This window comes from Eschrichtius robustus, chromosome 4 (genome assembly GCF_028021215.1).
Source record: "Eschrichtius robustus isolate mEscRob2 chromosome 4, mEscRob2.pri, whole genome shotgun sequence".
Classification (NCBI taxonomy): Eukaryota; Metazoa; Chordata; class Mammalia; order Artiodactyla; family Eschrichtiidae; genus Eschrichtius; species Eschrichtius robustus.
In genome coordinates, this window is record NC_090827.1 from 34,127,242 (window position 1) to 34,143,733 (window position 16,492).

The 16,492-nt window shown below is 39.5% G+C and overlaps 1 protein-coding gene across 5 annotated transcripts in view; it reads right to left on the reverse strand.

Moving 5' to 3' along the window:
• The window catches only part of INPP4B (inositol polyphosphate-4-phosphatase type II B), a 606,964-nt gene that overhangs the window by 443,069 nt on the left and 147,403 nt on the right, over positions 1-16,492 (reverse strand). For 2 of the 5 annotated variants that reach the window (XM_068542548.1, XM_068542544.1), the window contains exon 2: positions 2,238-2,333. The exons of the other annotated variants lie outside the window; for them this stretch is intronic. The gene's annotated coding sequence lies outside the window, so the exon portion shown is untranslated. The remainder of the gene's footprint in view (positions 1-2,237; positions 2,334-16,492) is intronic. 5 annotated transcript variants of the gene reach the window in all.

Genomic DNA, 16,492 nt, shown 5'->3' on the forward strand with positions numbered 1-16,492 from the left:
TAACAATAGGGATAGTCTATATCAGCCGTTCTGAAAGCATAATCCACAGATCCCTAGAAGTCCCAGGAAACATTTCAAGAGTTCTGTGGAGTCAAAGCAATTCTCACTCTATTATTTATCATTTTCATTTTTTGTCGTTTTCGTTGTGTTGGTCTGTGCTAGGTTGGCATTTGCACTGATGGTACAAATACAATGGTGGGTAAAATTACTTGTGCTTAGAACAAACCAAGGCAGTAGAAACAACCTGGACTAGTGCCTATTTCATGCACCACCATTCACCAAAATGTCAGTTTTACTTAAGAAAATCATTGATGAAGTAGTAAAAAATTGTAATTCTGTTAAGTCTTGGCACTTAAGTACAAATCTTAATATACTGTATGACAAAAACTGAAGATATATAGAAAGCATTTCTACTATGTAATGAAGTAGATAGTTGTATTCGTTACCTGCTGCTGTGTAACAAATTACCCTAAGATTTAGCAGCTTAAAATGATATACACTTATTATCTTAGTTTCTGTGGGTCAGGAACTCATGCACTGCTTCGACGGGTCCTCTGGCCCAGGTTTCTTACCAGGCTGCAGTTAAGGTGCCAACTGGGGCCACACGCATCTCAAGCTCTAACTGGGGAGGGATCCACTTCCAACCTCACTCATGGTTGTTGGGAGGATTCAGCTGCTTGAGGGATTTTGGACTGAGGACCTCGGTTCCCTACTGGTTATTGTCTGGAGGCCACTCTCCCTTCCTTGCCAGGTTGCCCTCTCCATGAGGGCAAGCCCTGGAGAAGAAACAGAGAGAAAAGCCCAGCAAGATGGAAATCACAGTCTTTTGTGATCCAAAAACAGAAGCGGCACCTTCTCACTTTTGTCATATTCTATTTGTTATAAGCAAATTACTTAGCCCATCCCACACTTGAGGGAAGGGAACTACACAAGAGTATGAATCCCCAGGGGCTGGGATCATCAAGAACAAAATCAGAAGCTGCCGTCCACAATGGTCATCTCTGGGAAAAGCACTTGTGTGACACTTTGCACTGCAAAGTGAACTAGCTTCTCTTTTCATTACAGACCATTTTTACTTGGAAGAATCATTAACAAACAAACTTTAATGATTCGGGCTTGGGTATTTTTTTAGATATTTGCAGAATTGAGTATGTCTTGAAAATGAACCAAGTCAGTTTTGTCAATTCAAGGAAAACAGCGTTGATACTCAATATGCCATAGAACTCAAATATTTAACTGAATGCTAGAATTTTGGAAAACTTGTACCTGGCAACAGTGTCTTACCAGTTTCTCAATATATATAAAACCTTTGCTAAAGATTTTGGCAGCAATATTAAAGAATGTTGGGTTTGATATTGTGTACGGAAATGTGTTAACATTCAAAAGAGCTGTGAAACTCAAGGAGCCAATGTTTTTCAAATGACCAATTGATGCTTTTAAGAATCATGGATGTAACCATTTCAAGTGCAGGATAGACCAATGGAGTTCACGGAACAGTATAAAAAGTTCATTAATACGGTGTCAGTTCTACCTTGCAATCAACCTTTAAGAAACTACTACTTACAGAGTTCTAATGTGGTGTAAAAGGAGAATATCCACAGCTGTCTGAAAAGGGTGTTAACATACTTCTTCATTTTCAACTGTGTAACTATGTGAGGCTGGATCTTCTCCATGTACCTCAACCACAACCACAAATGGCAACAGTCTTACTGCTGTGGAAGCAGATACGAGAATCCAGCCAATTTCTATTAAGCCAAACATTGAAAATATTTACAAATATGTATAAAGGCATATCTCATCTCATGAAGTTATTTTTATTTGAAAAATACAGTTTTTTCATTAAAAATATTTACATTGTTACTTCTAAATGAATTATTTAAGAATGTCTCTTTAATTCCCAGCATGATATATATTGAAAGATATAATCCACATAAACAAAAGTTTTCTGAGTTCCTCAATACATTTTAAGAGTGCTGAAGGATCCTAAGACCAAAACATTTGAGAACCACTGGGCTGGATTTGGCTGTTTTACCAGTAATCCCAGAATCTCAGCAGCTTGAACAAAATGATTTATTTCTTATTCACACTACAAGTCCACTGGTGTAGGCTGAGGGAATGTGCTCATTGTTTCCTCAGGAAACCAGGCTCACAGAGAGTATATCTCATCAAGATTCTGCACTCACAATAACAAGAAAAATAGGGGTATGGCAAAATTTGCAAAGGCTTATAAAGTTTACCTGGAAGTTATGTATGCGACTCCTACTTGCTAGTCATCTTCCTAAGAAAGCCACATGGCCACACCTAATTCAGGGACACACAATTCTGCCATATACCTAAAAGGAAATCCAGAAATATGCAGTAAACAATACTAATGACCACCAGATATGCCAACTCTCCTCCATAGACAGCAGGGGCACTGAGTTGAAAAGGATTATGAGGCTGCATCTTAGCTCATAAGGCTCACTAATTTCCTATTGCCATTGAAACAAATTACCACAAATTTAGTGTCTTAAAGCAATGCAAATGTATTTTATTAGAGTCCTGGAAATCAGAAGTCCTAAAAACAGAGTGTTAGCAGGAATGTGTTCCTTGCACAGTCTCAAGGAGATAATCAGTTCTCTACCTTTTCCAGTTTGTAGAAAACATGGATTATAACAATATTTATCCCTTAAACCAAATATGACTGAGCACCTGCTGGTATGAGGCACTATTATAATGCTAGGATACTGAGCTGAACAAAAGGCACAGTCCCAACTCTGAGAGCTTACATTCCAGTGGAAGGAGAAAGAGAATAAACAAGTAAACAAATATGCACATATATGTTAGGAGAAGGATATGCACAACAAAGAAGAAAGTAATTGATAGTGATGTAAGATAAGGTGGTCAGCAAAGGCCTCTCTGATCAGACAATTGATTGAGTTGATCCATGAATAAAGGGAAGGAAGAAATCATGATATCTGGAAGAAGAACATTCAGGTACTAAAAATAGCAACTGAAGAGGCCTTTGTGTGGGAGGATGCTTGCAATGTCTGCGAGACAGCAAGGGGGCCAGTGTGTGGCTGGGGAGGAGGAGAGGAGGAGATGAGGTCAGAGAGAGAGAGAGCTAAAGTGCAGATAAGGTAGTGTCCCAAGGACTGTGAGAAGGATATAGCCCTTGCTCTGAGATGGACAGCCACAGGGACATTTACTTATGGGAGTGTCATAATATGGGTTACATTTAAGGGGTCACTGACTAATGTGGGGAGAATATAACCCCAGGGTCAAGGCTAAAAGCCTCAAGAGTAGTCAGGAAGTCATTGAAATAACATGGGAAGGAGATGATGCTGATTTGGATTAGAACTGTAATGGTGGAGGTACTGAGAACTGTCTGGATTCTAGATATAATTTGAAAATAAAGTCAATAGATACACTGATGGGTTAGATGATTTGGGTGTGAAAGGATCACTACCAAGAAAAGTGATTACTCTTCAAAACTGGAAGGGAGGGAGAGATGGAAGGAAGGAAGGAAGGAAGGAAGGAAGGAAGGAAGGAAGGAAGGAAGGAAGGAAGGAAGGAAGGAAGGAGGGAGGGAGGAAGGAAGGAAGGATTTTTGTACCAGAATGAATATGTCTTCTTGGAAAATTAATTCCATGACTTACGGAAGTCTTTGGATATTAGTTAGAAGAAAGATGAATCTTACACAAGCAAAACATGCTTACCTAGCATCAAAACCTTGAATGGTGTTAGGCAAGTCTGGCATATGTAGCTGCTTCTGTACATTTGTGTAGTCTACGAGAAGTAATTTCCTTTATGAGTCCAAGTTGATGATGTCGTTTTCAACATTATTACAACATGATTTATTGTTATCTAATCCACATTCGAGTAAAATGGCCCTCTCCTTCTCTGAACAGAATAAAATTTCTCTTGAGGAGATTTTTTAACAAGCCTGTGTGAAGGTCACATTTGCTGTCAATTCCACAGTCTCAGGCTAACAGGTAAGCATTCTACCAAATAAACCAAGACACTAATCAGAGGTGGACTGTTTCTCCACAAAGGAGCCGTAATTTGCTAGTGCCATCTACAAAGCCCTGTTCTTCAGTTTCTTTTCAAACATTGATATTAAAGCATTGATTAAGCTGAATAGACTTATTAAGCACATATATTATTCATCTACTTTTTAATGCATGAGAACATTTTAAGTAAGTAATACTTTTGTTTTAATTTACTTTTGTTTCCACAGTCAGACATTAAATCCTGAGTCAGCCTGCACAGAGAACACACATCAGAAAACTGTGTTATAGATGTCCAATTTCTATTTTCAGTTTATCACCGTATTAATTTTATTTTCTAATTATTATTAGATACATCCACTTGTCTCCATTGTCACCACCATCACCTTCCTGGTCCAAGCTAGAGTCACCTGCAGCCTGGGAGTAACAATGTTCTCCCACCTGATCTCTGCATCAGTCTTGCCCAGCTCTGATCCTTCTCTGCAGAGCAGTTAGACTGATCTTCTCCAAAACTCAAATCACATAATATTTTCCCTTGACTTAAAAACTTATAAAGGCTTCCAAAGGCTCATAGGATAATGAAAAACCACTGGGGACCTGTAGATGCCTGTGATTAGCTTCTCCATCCTCTTCAGCCGGGGAGACCGTTCTGCTCTCATCGCTTTGGCTCTGGCCTTTCCTGGACTAGCTCTGCTCCCAGCTGTTCCAAGATCTTTGCACAGGCTGTCCCCCGTCAGGACACTCTTGATTCCCATACTCTCTTAGCTCCTCTTTATCCTTCAGGTCTCTAGCCATTCTGCTTTACTTTTTCCGGGGACATTTCCCTGACCACCCTGCCTCACCCCATCGAGGTCAAATCTCCCTGTTTTATGCTCTAATCACCCCATGTTCCTCTAGCTCCTAGCACTTACGAAGACAGCAACTTTACACTAAGCTGGGCAGTTATTTGATTAATAGCCATCTCCCTTACCAGATGGCAAGCTTCGAGAGGGAGGGACCCACACCAACCTGCTCTAGAGTAAGATGGGCACTCAGTAACTATTTGGTGAATAACAAGTATATATAAATTATTCGCAAAAGAAACGTTTGCCAAAAATTAGAAAAGTAAGAGTTAAAATGGAAGATATCAAAATACTTGAGTAAAACTGATATATTTAGACATCTAAATATTTAAATAACCAACTGTGATTGTGAAATGGATATTTGGAGGAAAAGAGGCTTGGTAAATTCAGATCTTTTGATTTTACTCAAAGGTCACTTTTCTGTTGACCTACTGCCTCGAGGGCTTTGAAAACCTTACAGTTTTGTTTTGCTGTACCTCAGCAGCTGTAAACTCTAATGGTAAGTATTAACGTTTTGCTTTTGTTTTTGTTTTTTTATAGCAGTGCTAAAAAAGAGATCCAGATGTCACTAACTGGCTTAGAAAGCAAATGAAACACATGTCAAAAACACAGCCCCAAGAAATAAGTGAATCAGAAAATCATTTCAGTGTTACAGTGTCCAAAATTCCAGGGCTATTTGCCCTTTTATCTTTGGAGGTCCAAGTTCAACACGTATTGTAAATATATCGGCAGTCTCACAATTTGAATGAGCTCAATTTTGGTTGTATGAATATATATACAAGACAAATGTTCTCACTGCTCTGGAGCAATCATAAGGCTCTACTCAAAAGACAGTCTGCTCTCAAATCAGTGTAGGACAAACTGACGCATCCTTCTAGAAGGACTGTACAGTGGCTTTTTTTTTTTAAATTTTATTTATTTATTTATTTGTTTGTTTATTTATGGTTGTGTTTGGTCTTCGTTTCTGTGCGAGGGCTTTCTCCAGTTGTGGCAAGCGGGGGCCACTCTTCATCGCGGTGCGCGGGCCTCTCACCATCGCGGCCTCTCTCGTTGCGGGGCACAGGCTCCAGACGCGCAGGCTCAGCAATTGTGGCTCACGGGCCCAGCCGCTCCGCGGCATGTGGGATCACTCCCAGACCAGGGCTCGAACCCGTGTCCCCTGCATTAGCAGGCAGATTCCCAACCCCTGCGCCACCAGGGAAGCCCTGTACAGTGGCTTTTTGTCTGATCTTTATCTGGGCTACAGACTCAAAGCAATAAGCTTTCAACCATTTGTCTTGATTTTTAACAAAGAGAAACCAAGGCTTCCCTGGATTCTAAAATGTATGAAAATACTTCTGAAAAAAAACAAATAATAAAAACAATATCAAGCTTTAGTCCAGGTTGACCCAACAACTTCCCATGAACATAGTAAGAACTGTTTTTGACATTTTTAAGAAGGAGGAAATCCATTCCCAATCACCCTCCCCAATTCCCATATTGCACTTTTCAAAAGACTAGACTTAGATAATCAGTTTGATTTTCAGGAGCAAAGCGAGGTGAAGCGGGGCTAAAAATGTAATAAAAATTTCACCTGACCTCATTAGCAAAATGCTTGAACAGATGAAATAATGTGTTCATAAGAATCAGCAGGAATATGACCCAACTTTAAAAGCTGTGACAACTCATGAACTTCTGAATCCCACATGTGCCTCTTTGAACCCACAGCTAGAAGCAGAGCTAGTGTGGTAATCGTCAGTGCCAGTCATCAAATATTTTCACTTTTTTTTTTCCTTTCTGTGCACATGGTAGGATTGCATTTATTATCACGGCATGACCGTGAACTTGCTTTGGCCAATGAAATGTCAGAAGCTGTGGGTATCACTTTGTTATAGAAGCTCTAACAGCTAGTGCACAATTTGCAGTGTTTGTTTCCCACTGCTGTGGCACTTGTGTTGCTGCAGATGGTAGAAACTCCTTCATTCTGGGCCTCTAATTGTAAAGACATGGATGAGAGCCCCAGTCAACCCCTTGTGGACACACATCTTGAGTGAGAAGTATGCCTTCGCTCTTTTAAGCCTTTACAAGTTGAAGTTGTTCATTTCTCTAGCATAACCAAGTCCATACTGAGTGATATACATTTGTAAATACAAGTCATCAAAAATAATTTCAAATTTTATACTATGATTATATATACATGCAGATATATAAATATATATACATTTATTTATATTTATATACGGAAATCATGGGATGAAAGAGACCAAAGGATGCAAAAACTGTAGAATGTTATCAGATTTCAATTCATTAAAATCCTTATTCTACAGCTCTCTTAAATTTCCTTTTAGGCTTTTTAACCTGAGACAGGAAACCTATATGCATTTCTAGAATTATTGAAGGGTAAGTACAGCATCTGCTGTACCCTCTTTCACAGGTACAGCACAATTTATTGGTTACCAAAAACAATACCATTTGTTCTTCAAATGCATCCCCTGGGGAAGTCAGAGTTCATTCTCTAGTGTTTTCCAGTCTTACGTTCATATTAAAATATCTGAAAGAACATCCATTTTCATGCATTATCAAAAGGAACACATATCGTCTTAAGAGATGGTACAGCTGACTATATTTATGCACAATTTGCTGAGCAATGCCAAACCCTGGAAACATCATGAATCAGTTGATGATTCAACAGAAGTCGCTGAGCACCTAGAATCACATCTTTTGTCTGCTGTCTAATGACGTCCCTTGAATTAAGTAACAACTCAGAGACAGAGAAAAGCTGAGGGAGAGTTTAGTTCATCCACCTACACAGAGCAGGGTAAATCTGTTTTTCTTGCTTCCAGATAAATGTCAACAATTTCGTCATTTAAGCAAAAACAAAATTCCGAGAAAGGACTTCCTGTATTTCAGGCAAACCGCTACCTATTCTGTGCCCACGCAGATCTCTTGCCTCTTCTTAGGAGAATCTGGACATAAATGAGAGCGAGTTGTATGGCAGTATAACAATAGTGAGCAGTTTGCTTTGCCATGGCTGCTTTCCTTGATTTCTGAAGAAGAAGTGCAAGAAAAGGAACTGAGCTATAACAATACCCTTATCTCTAACACAGGGCTAATAATATCATTTACAACTTAGGGCTCTGAGGATTAAATGAGCTAATCCACACAAATTGCCTGGCACATAGTAGTGGCTCCATAAACTGTAATTGTTATAATAATAATAAGAAGAGGGTGGAACTTCAAGATGGCGGAGAAGTAAGACATGGAGATCACCTTCCTCCCCACAAATACATCAAAAATACATCTACATGAGGAACAACTCCTACAGGACACCTACTGAAGGCTGGCAGAAGACCTCAGACTTCCCAAAATGCAAGAAACTCCCCACGTACCTGGGTAGGGTAAAAGAGAAAAGAAAAAACAGAGACAAAAGAATAGGGACGGGACCTGCACCTCGGGGACGGAGCTGTGAAGGAGGAAAAGTTTCCACACACTAGGAAGCCCCTTCACTGATGGAGACGGGGGGTGGCAGGGGGAGAAGCTTCGGAGCCACGGAGGAGAGCGCAGCCACAGGGGTGCGGAGGGCAAAGCGGAGAGATTCCTGCACAGAGGAGCGGTGCCGAGCAGCACTCACCAGCCCGAGAGGCTTGTCTGCTCACCTGCCGGGGCGGGCGGGGCTGGGAGCTGAGGCTCGGGCTTCGGTCGGATCGCAGGGAGAGGACTGGGGTTGGCAGTGTGAACACAGCCTGAAGGGGGCTAGCGCGCCACAGCTAGCCGGGAGGGAGTCCGAGAAAAAGTCTGGAGTTGCCGAAGAGGCAAGAGACAATTGTTTCGGGGTGCATGAGGAGAGGGGATTCAGAGCACCGCCTAAATGAGCTCCAGAGACGGGTATGAGATGCGGCTATCAGCACGGACCCCAGAGATGGGCATGAGACGCTAAAGCTGCTGCCTCAGCCACCAAGAGGCCTGTGTGCGAGCACAGGTCACTCTCCACACCTCCCCTCCCGGGAGACTGTGCAGCCCGCCATGGCCAGGCTCCCGTGATCCAGGGACAACTTCCCCGGGAGAACATACGGCGCCTCAGGCTGCTGCAAAGTCACACCGGCCTCTGCCGCTGCAGGCTCGCCCCGCAACCGTACCCCTCCCTCCCCCCAGCCTGAGTGAGCCAGAGTCCCCGAATCAGCTGCTACTTTAACCTGGTCCTGTCTGAGTGAAGAACAGACGCCCTCAGGTGACCTACAGGCAGAGGCTGGTCCAAATCCAAAGCTGAACCCCAGGAGCTGTGCGAACAAAGAAGAGAAAGGAAAATCTCTCCCAGCAGCCTCAGGAGCAGCGGATAAAATCTCCACAATCAACTTGATTTACCCTGCATTTGTGGAATACCTGAAGAGACAAAGAATCAGCCCAAAATTGAGGCGGTGGACTTTGGGAGCAACTGTAGACTTGGTGTTTGCTTTCTGCATCTGATTTGTTTCTGGTTTTATGTTTATCTTAGTTTAGTATTTAGAGTTTATTATCATTGGTAGATTTGTTTATTGATTTGGTTGCTTTCTTCCTTTTTTTTTTTTAAATATAGATATATATATCTTTTTCCCCTTTCTCTTTTTGTGAGTGTGTATGTATATGCGTCTTTGTGCGATTTGTCTGTATAGTTTTGCTTTTACAGTTTGTCCTAGGGTTCTGTCCGTTTTTGGGTTTTGGTTTTTTTTTGTATAGTTTTTAGAACTTGTTATCATTGGTGGATTTCTTTTTCAGTTTGGTTGCTCTCTTCTTTCTTTCTTTCTTTTTTTTTTAATTACTTTTTAACTTTTTTATTTTTAATAATTTTTTTTCTTTTCATAATTTTCTTTTCTTTCTTTCTTCCTCTCTTTCTTCCTTTCTTCCTTCCTTCCTTCTTACCTTCCTTCCTTTCTTTCTTTCTTCCTTTCTTTCTTCTTCTTCTTTCTTTTTTATTGCCATTTCTCCTGAGCCATGTGGCTGACAGGGTCTTGGAGCTCCAGGGGTCAGGCCTGTGCCTCTGAGGTGGGAGAGCCGAATTCAGGAGATTGGTCCACCAGAGACCTCCCGGCTCCACGTAATATCAAATGGCGAAAGCTCTCCCAGAGATCTCCATCTCAACGCTAAGACCCAGCTCCATTCAACGACCAGCAAGCTACAGTGCTGCACACCCTATACTAAAAAAGTAGCAAGACAGGAACACAACCCCACTCATTAGCAGAGAGGCTGCCTAAAATCATAATAAGGTCACAGGCACAAAACACACCACCGGACATGGTCTTGCCCACCAGAAACACAAGATCCAGCTTCATCCACCAGAACACAGGCACTGTCCCCTCCACCAGGAAGCCTACAAAACCCACTGAACCAACCTTAGCCACTGGGGGCAGAAACCAAAAACAACGGGAACTATGAACCTGCAGCCTGTGAAAGGAGACCCCAGACACAGTAAGTTAGGCAAAATAAGAAGACAGAGAAAAACACAACAGATGAAGGAGCAAGGTCAAAACAAATCAGACCAAACAAATGAAGAGGAAATAGGCAGTCTACCTGAAAAAGAATTCAGAGTAATGATAGTAAAGATGATCCAAAATCTTGGACATAGAATGGAGAAAATACAAGAAACGTTTAACAAGGACCTAGAAGAACTAAAGAGCAAACAAACAATTATGAACAACACGATAAATGAAATTAAAAATTCTCCTGAAGGAATCAATTGCAGAATAACTGAGGCAGAAGAATGGATAAGTGACCTGGAAGATAAAAGAGTGGAAATAACTAACGCAGAGAAGAATAAAGAGAAAAGAATGAAAAGAATTGAGGACAGTCTCAGAGATCTCTGGACACATTAAATGCAACAACATTTGAAATACAGGGGTCCCAGAAGAAGAAGAGAAAAAGAAAGGGACTGAGAAAATATTTGAAGAGATTATAGTAGAAAACTTCCATAATATGGGAAAGGAAATAGTCAGTCAAGCCCAGGAAGCACAGAGAGTCCTATACAGGATAAATCCAAGGAGAAACACACCAAGACACATATTAATCAAACTATCAAAAGTTAAATACAAAGAAAAAATATTAAAAGCAGCAAGGGAAAAACAACAAATAACATACAAGGGAATCCCCATAAGGTTAACAGCTGATCTTTCAGCAGAACCTCTGCAAGCCAGAAGGGAGTGGCGGGACATATTTAAAGTGATGAAAGGGAAACACCTATAACCAAGATTACTGTACCCAGCAAGAATCTCATTCAGATTTGATGGAGAAATTAAAACCTTTACAGACAAGCAAAAGCTAAGAGAATTCAACACCACCAAACCAGTTTTACAACAAATGCTAAAGGAACTTCTCTAGGCAGGAGACACAAGAGAAGGAAAAGACCTACAGTAACAAACCTAAAACAATTAAGAAAATGTAATAGGAACATACATATCAATAATTACCTTAAATGTAACTGGATTAAATGTTCCAACCAAAAGACATAGACTGGCTGAATGGATACAAAAACAAGACACATATATATGCTGTCTACAAGAGACCCACTTCAGACCTAGGGACACATACAAACTGAAAGTGAGGGGGTGGAAAAAGTTATTCCATTCAAATGGAAATCAAAAGAAAGCTGGAGTAGCGATTCCCATATCAGACAAAATAGACTTTAAAATAAAGGCTACTACAACAGGCAAAGAAGAACACTACATAATGATCAAGGGATCAATCCAAAAAGAAGATATAACAATTGTAAATATTTATGCACCCAAAATAGGAGCACTACAATACATGAGGAAAATGCTAACAACCATAAAAGGGGAAAGCGACAGTAACACAATCATAGTAGGGGACTTTAACACCCCACTTTCACCAATGGACAGATAAACCAATATGGAAATAAATAAGGAAACACAAGCTTTAAATGATACATTAAGCAAGATGGACTTAATTGATATTTATAGGACATTCCATCCAAAAACAACAGAATACACTTTCTTCTCAAGTGCTCATGAACACTCTTCAGGATAGATCATATCTTGAGTCACAAATCAAGCCTTGGTAAATTTAAGAAAATTGAAATCGTATAAAGCATCTTTTCCAACCACAACACTATGAGACTAGATATCAATTACAGGAAAAAATCTGTAAAAAATACAAACGCATGGAGGCTAAACAATACACTACTAAATAACCAAGAGATCACTGAAGAAATCAAAGAGGAAATCAAAAAATACCGAGAAACAAATGACAACGAAAACATGACGACCCAAAACCTATGGGATGCAGCAAAAGCAGTTCTAAGAGGGAAGTTTATAGCTATACAATCCTACCTCAAGAAACAAGAAACATCTCAAATAAATAACCTAAACTGACACCTAAAGCAATTAGAGAAAGAAGAACAAAAAAACCCCGAAGTTGGCAGAAGGAAAGAAATCATAAAGATCAGATCAGAAATAAATGAAAAAGAAATGAAGGAAACAATAGCAAAGATCAATGAAACTAAAAGCTGGTTCTTTGAGAAGATAAACAAAATTGACATACCATTAGCCAGACTCATCAAGAAAAAAAGCGAGAAGACTGAAATCAATAGAATCAGAAATGAAAAAGGAGAAGTAACAACTGACACTGAAGAAAGAAAAAGGATCATGAGAGATTACTACAAGCAACTCTCTGCCAACAAAAAGGACCACCTGGAAGAAATGAACAAATTCTTAGAAAAGCACAACCTTACGAGACTGAACCAGAAAGAAATAGAAAATATAAACAGAGCAATCACAAGCACTCAAATTGAGACTGTGATTAAAAATCTTCCAAAAAACAAAAGCCTGGGACCAGATGGCTTCACAGGCAAATTCTATCAATCATTTAGAGAAGAGCTAACGCCTATCCTTCTCAAACTCTTCTAAAATATAACAGAGGGCGGAACACTCCCAAACTCATTCTATGAGGCCACCATCACCCTGATACCAAAACCAGACAAAGACACTACAAAAAAAGAAAATTACAGACCAATAGCACTGATGAATATAGATGCAAAAATCCTCAACAAAATACTAGCAAACAGAATCCAACAGCACATTAAAAGGATCATACACCATGATCAAGTGGGGTTTATTCCAGGAATGCAAGGATTCTTCAATATACGCAAATCAATCAATGGGATAAACCATATTAACAAATTGAAGGAGAAAAACCATATGATCAACTCGATAGATGCAGAAAAACTTTCAATAAAATTCAACACCCATTTATGATAAAAACTCTCCAGAAAGTAGGCATAGAGGAACTTACCTCAACATAATAAAGGCCATATATGACAAACCCACAGCCAAGATTGTTCACAATGGTGAAAACCTGAAACCATTTCCTCTAAGATCAGGAACAAGACAAGGTTGTCCCCTCTCACCACTATTATTCAACATAGTTTTGGAAGCTTTAGCCACAGCAATCAGAGAAGAAAAAGAAATAAAAAGAATCCAAATCAAAAAAAGTAAAGCTGTCACTGTTTGCAGATGACATGATACTATACATAGAGAATCCTAAAGATGCTGCCAGAAAACTACTAGAGCTAAGCAATGAATTTGGTAAAGTAGCAGGATACAAAATTAATGCACAGAAATCTCTTGCATTCCTATACACTAATGATGAAAAATCTGAAAGAGAAATTAAGGAAACACTCCCATTTACCACTGCAAAAAAAAAGAATAAAATACCTAGGAATAAACCTACCTAAGGAGACAAAAGACCTGTATGTAGAAAACTATAAGACACTGATGAAAGAAGTTAAAGATGATACAAACAGATGGAGAGATATACCATGTTCTTGGATTGGAAGAATCAACATTGTGAAAATGACTATACTACCCAAAGTAATCTACAGATTCAGTGCAATTGCTATCGAACTACCAATGGCATTTTTCACAGAACTAGAACAAAAAATTTCACAATTTGTATGGAAACACAAAAGACCCCGAATAGCCAAAGCAATCTTCAGAAAGAAAAACGGAGCTGGAGGAATCAGGCTCCTGGACTTCAGACTATACTACCAAGCTACAGTAATCAAGACAGTATGGTACTGGCACTAAAACAGAAATATAGATCAATGGAACAGGATAGAAAGCCCACAGATAAACCCATGCACATATGGTCACCTCATTTTTGATAAAGGAGGCAAGAATATACAATGGAAAAATGACAGCCTCTTCAATAAGTGGTGCTGGGAAAACTGGACAGATACATGTAAAAGAATGAAATTAGAACTCTCCCTAACACCATACACAAAAATAAACTCAAAATGGATTAAAGACCTAAATGTAAGGTCGGATACTATAAAACTCTTAGAGGAAAACATAGGCAGAGCACTCTATGACATAAATCATAGCAATATCCTTTTTGACCCACCTCCTAGAGAAATGGAAATAAAAACAAAAATAAACAAATGGGACCTAATGAAACTTAAAAGCTTTTGCACAGCTAAGGAAACCATAAACAAGACGAAAAGACAACCCTCAGAATGGGAGAAATACTTGCAAATGAAGCAACTGGCAAAGGATTAATCTCCAAAATTTACAAGCAGCTCATGCAGCTCAATATCAAAAAACAAACAACCCCACCCAAAATGGGCAGAAGACCTAAATAGACATTTCTCCAAAGAAGATATCCAGACTGACAACAAACACATGAAAGAATGCTCAGCATCACTAATCATTAGAGAAATGCAAATCAAAACTACAATGAGGTATCACCTCACACTGGTCAAAATGGCCATCATCAAAAAATCTACAAACAGTAAATGCTGGAGAGGGTGTGGAGAAAAGGGAACCCTCTTGCACTGTTGGTGGGAATGTAAATTGATACAGCCACTATGGAGAACAGTATGGAGTTTCCTTAAAAAACTAAAAATAGAACTACCATACGACCCAGCAATCCCACTACTGGGCATATACCCTGAGAAAACCGTAATTCAAAAAGAGTCATGTATCACAATGTTCATTGCAGCTCTATTTACAATAGCCAGCACATGGAAGCAACCTAAGTGTCCAACGACAGATGAATGGGTAAAGAAGATATGGCACATACAGACAATGGAATATTACTCAGCCATGAAAAGAAACGAATTTGAGTTATTTGTAGTGAGGTGGATGGACCTAGAGACTGTCATACAGAGTGAAGTAAGTCAGAAAGAGAAAAACAAATACCATATGCTAACACATATATATGGTATCTAAAAAAAAAAAAAAATGGTTCTGATGAACCTAGGGGCAGGACAGAAATAAAGATGCAGATGTAGAGTATGGACTTGAGGACAAGGGGAGGGGGAAGGGTAAGCTGGGACGAAGTGAGAGAGTGGCATGGACATATATACACTACCAAATGTAAGATAGATAGGTAGTGGGAAGCAGCCGCATAGCACAGGGAGATCAGCTTGGTGCTTTGTGGCCACCTAGAAGGGTGGGATAGGGAGGGTGGGAGGGAGACGCAAGAGGAAGGAGATATGGGGATATATGTATATGTATAACTGATTCACTTTGTTATAAAGCAGAAACTAACACACCATTGTAAAGCAATTATACTCCAATAAAGATGTTTTTAAAAGAAAGAAAGAAAGAAAAGAAAAGAAGAAGAAGAATGTTTAAATCCATAAATTGTGTGTAGACATATCCCAAGTTCAATTTATAATCATCCTCTTTTTTTCCACTCCATACTCTTTTTTCATGGAAATCTCATCTAATCTGCAGACTTCAACTATCAACCCAAAAGTAAGATTCCTAAGTTTAATTACTCACCCCTTCCCTGATTTCCAGGCTTATATTTGCAATTCCTTCTGGAACACTGTCAAGTAGATTTCCCATTGTTTCCTCAAACTCTTTATGTCTACAGCATGCATCATGTCCCCAATCCAGTACTGACCTTAGACATAGGTGAGGATGGCCCCTGTCTTAAAGTCTGATTTGGAGGTGTCTACTCTGACCGCACCCCTCCCCACAGAGTAAGGATTCATCAGAACCAAGAGGTCTCATCGCTATGTAGTTATATCATAATTGCCCTATTTTTTCAAGGGCAAGTAAAATCATTGACAGATTAATAGTATAGAAGTAAATTTCCCAGTTATCTGTATAAGAATTAAAATAGGTATTCAATCCTTGGTTCATTTAATCTAACAAAGTCGTATATTTACTATTTCTGTAAACAATGCTAGTTGATTTGCTAAATCTCTTTTCTGTGTATGTCTTGGTAATTAACTGCCCTCCTTTTCTCCACTTTCCACTTCAGAATGCATTTCTGATTTTAACTTCTAAAAATCGGAACTGAACGATTTCTAAGCAGGGAAAAGATAAATGACCATTAATTCAACTGATAATTAACCACCTGAAAATTAACAAAAGACTATATTATCATCATTTTCTGCCTTTCTACAATTTAGGATTTTATTTCCCTCTAAGTAGAAAAATCGTTATTTTTTTCAAATCAAAAGAAGTGGCAGCTGCACATAGAGTAGTGCGCCCTGGCATTTCTAGAGCTGAAGATGCCTCTTCCTGCACTTCACCAAACAGCTTCCATCAGTACGTAAGGAATCTAGGCAATGCTATGTATGATGGGAAGTGGCTGTCTCAGCACCTGGAAGACACCTGTAAGGCTAGTTTCCTGATGACTCCATCCCTCTATTATCAATGAATTGACTGTAAGCAAGCAAAA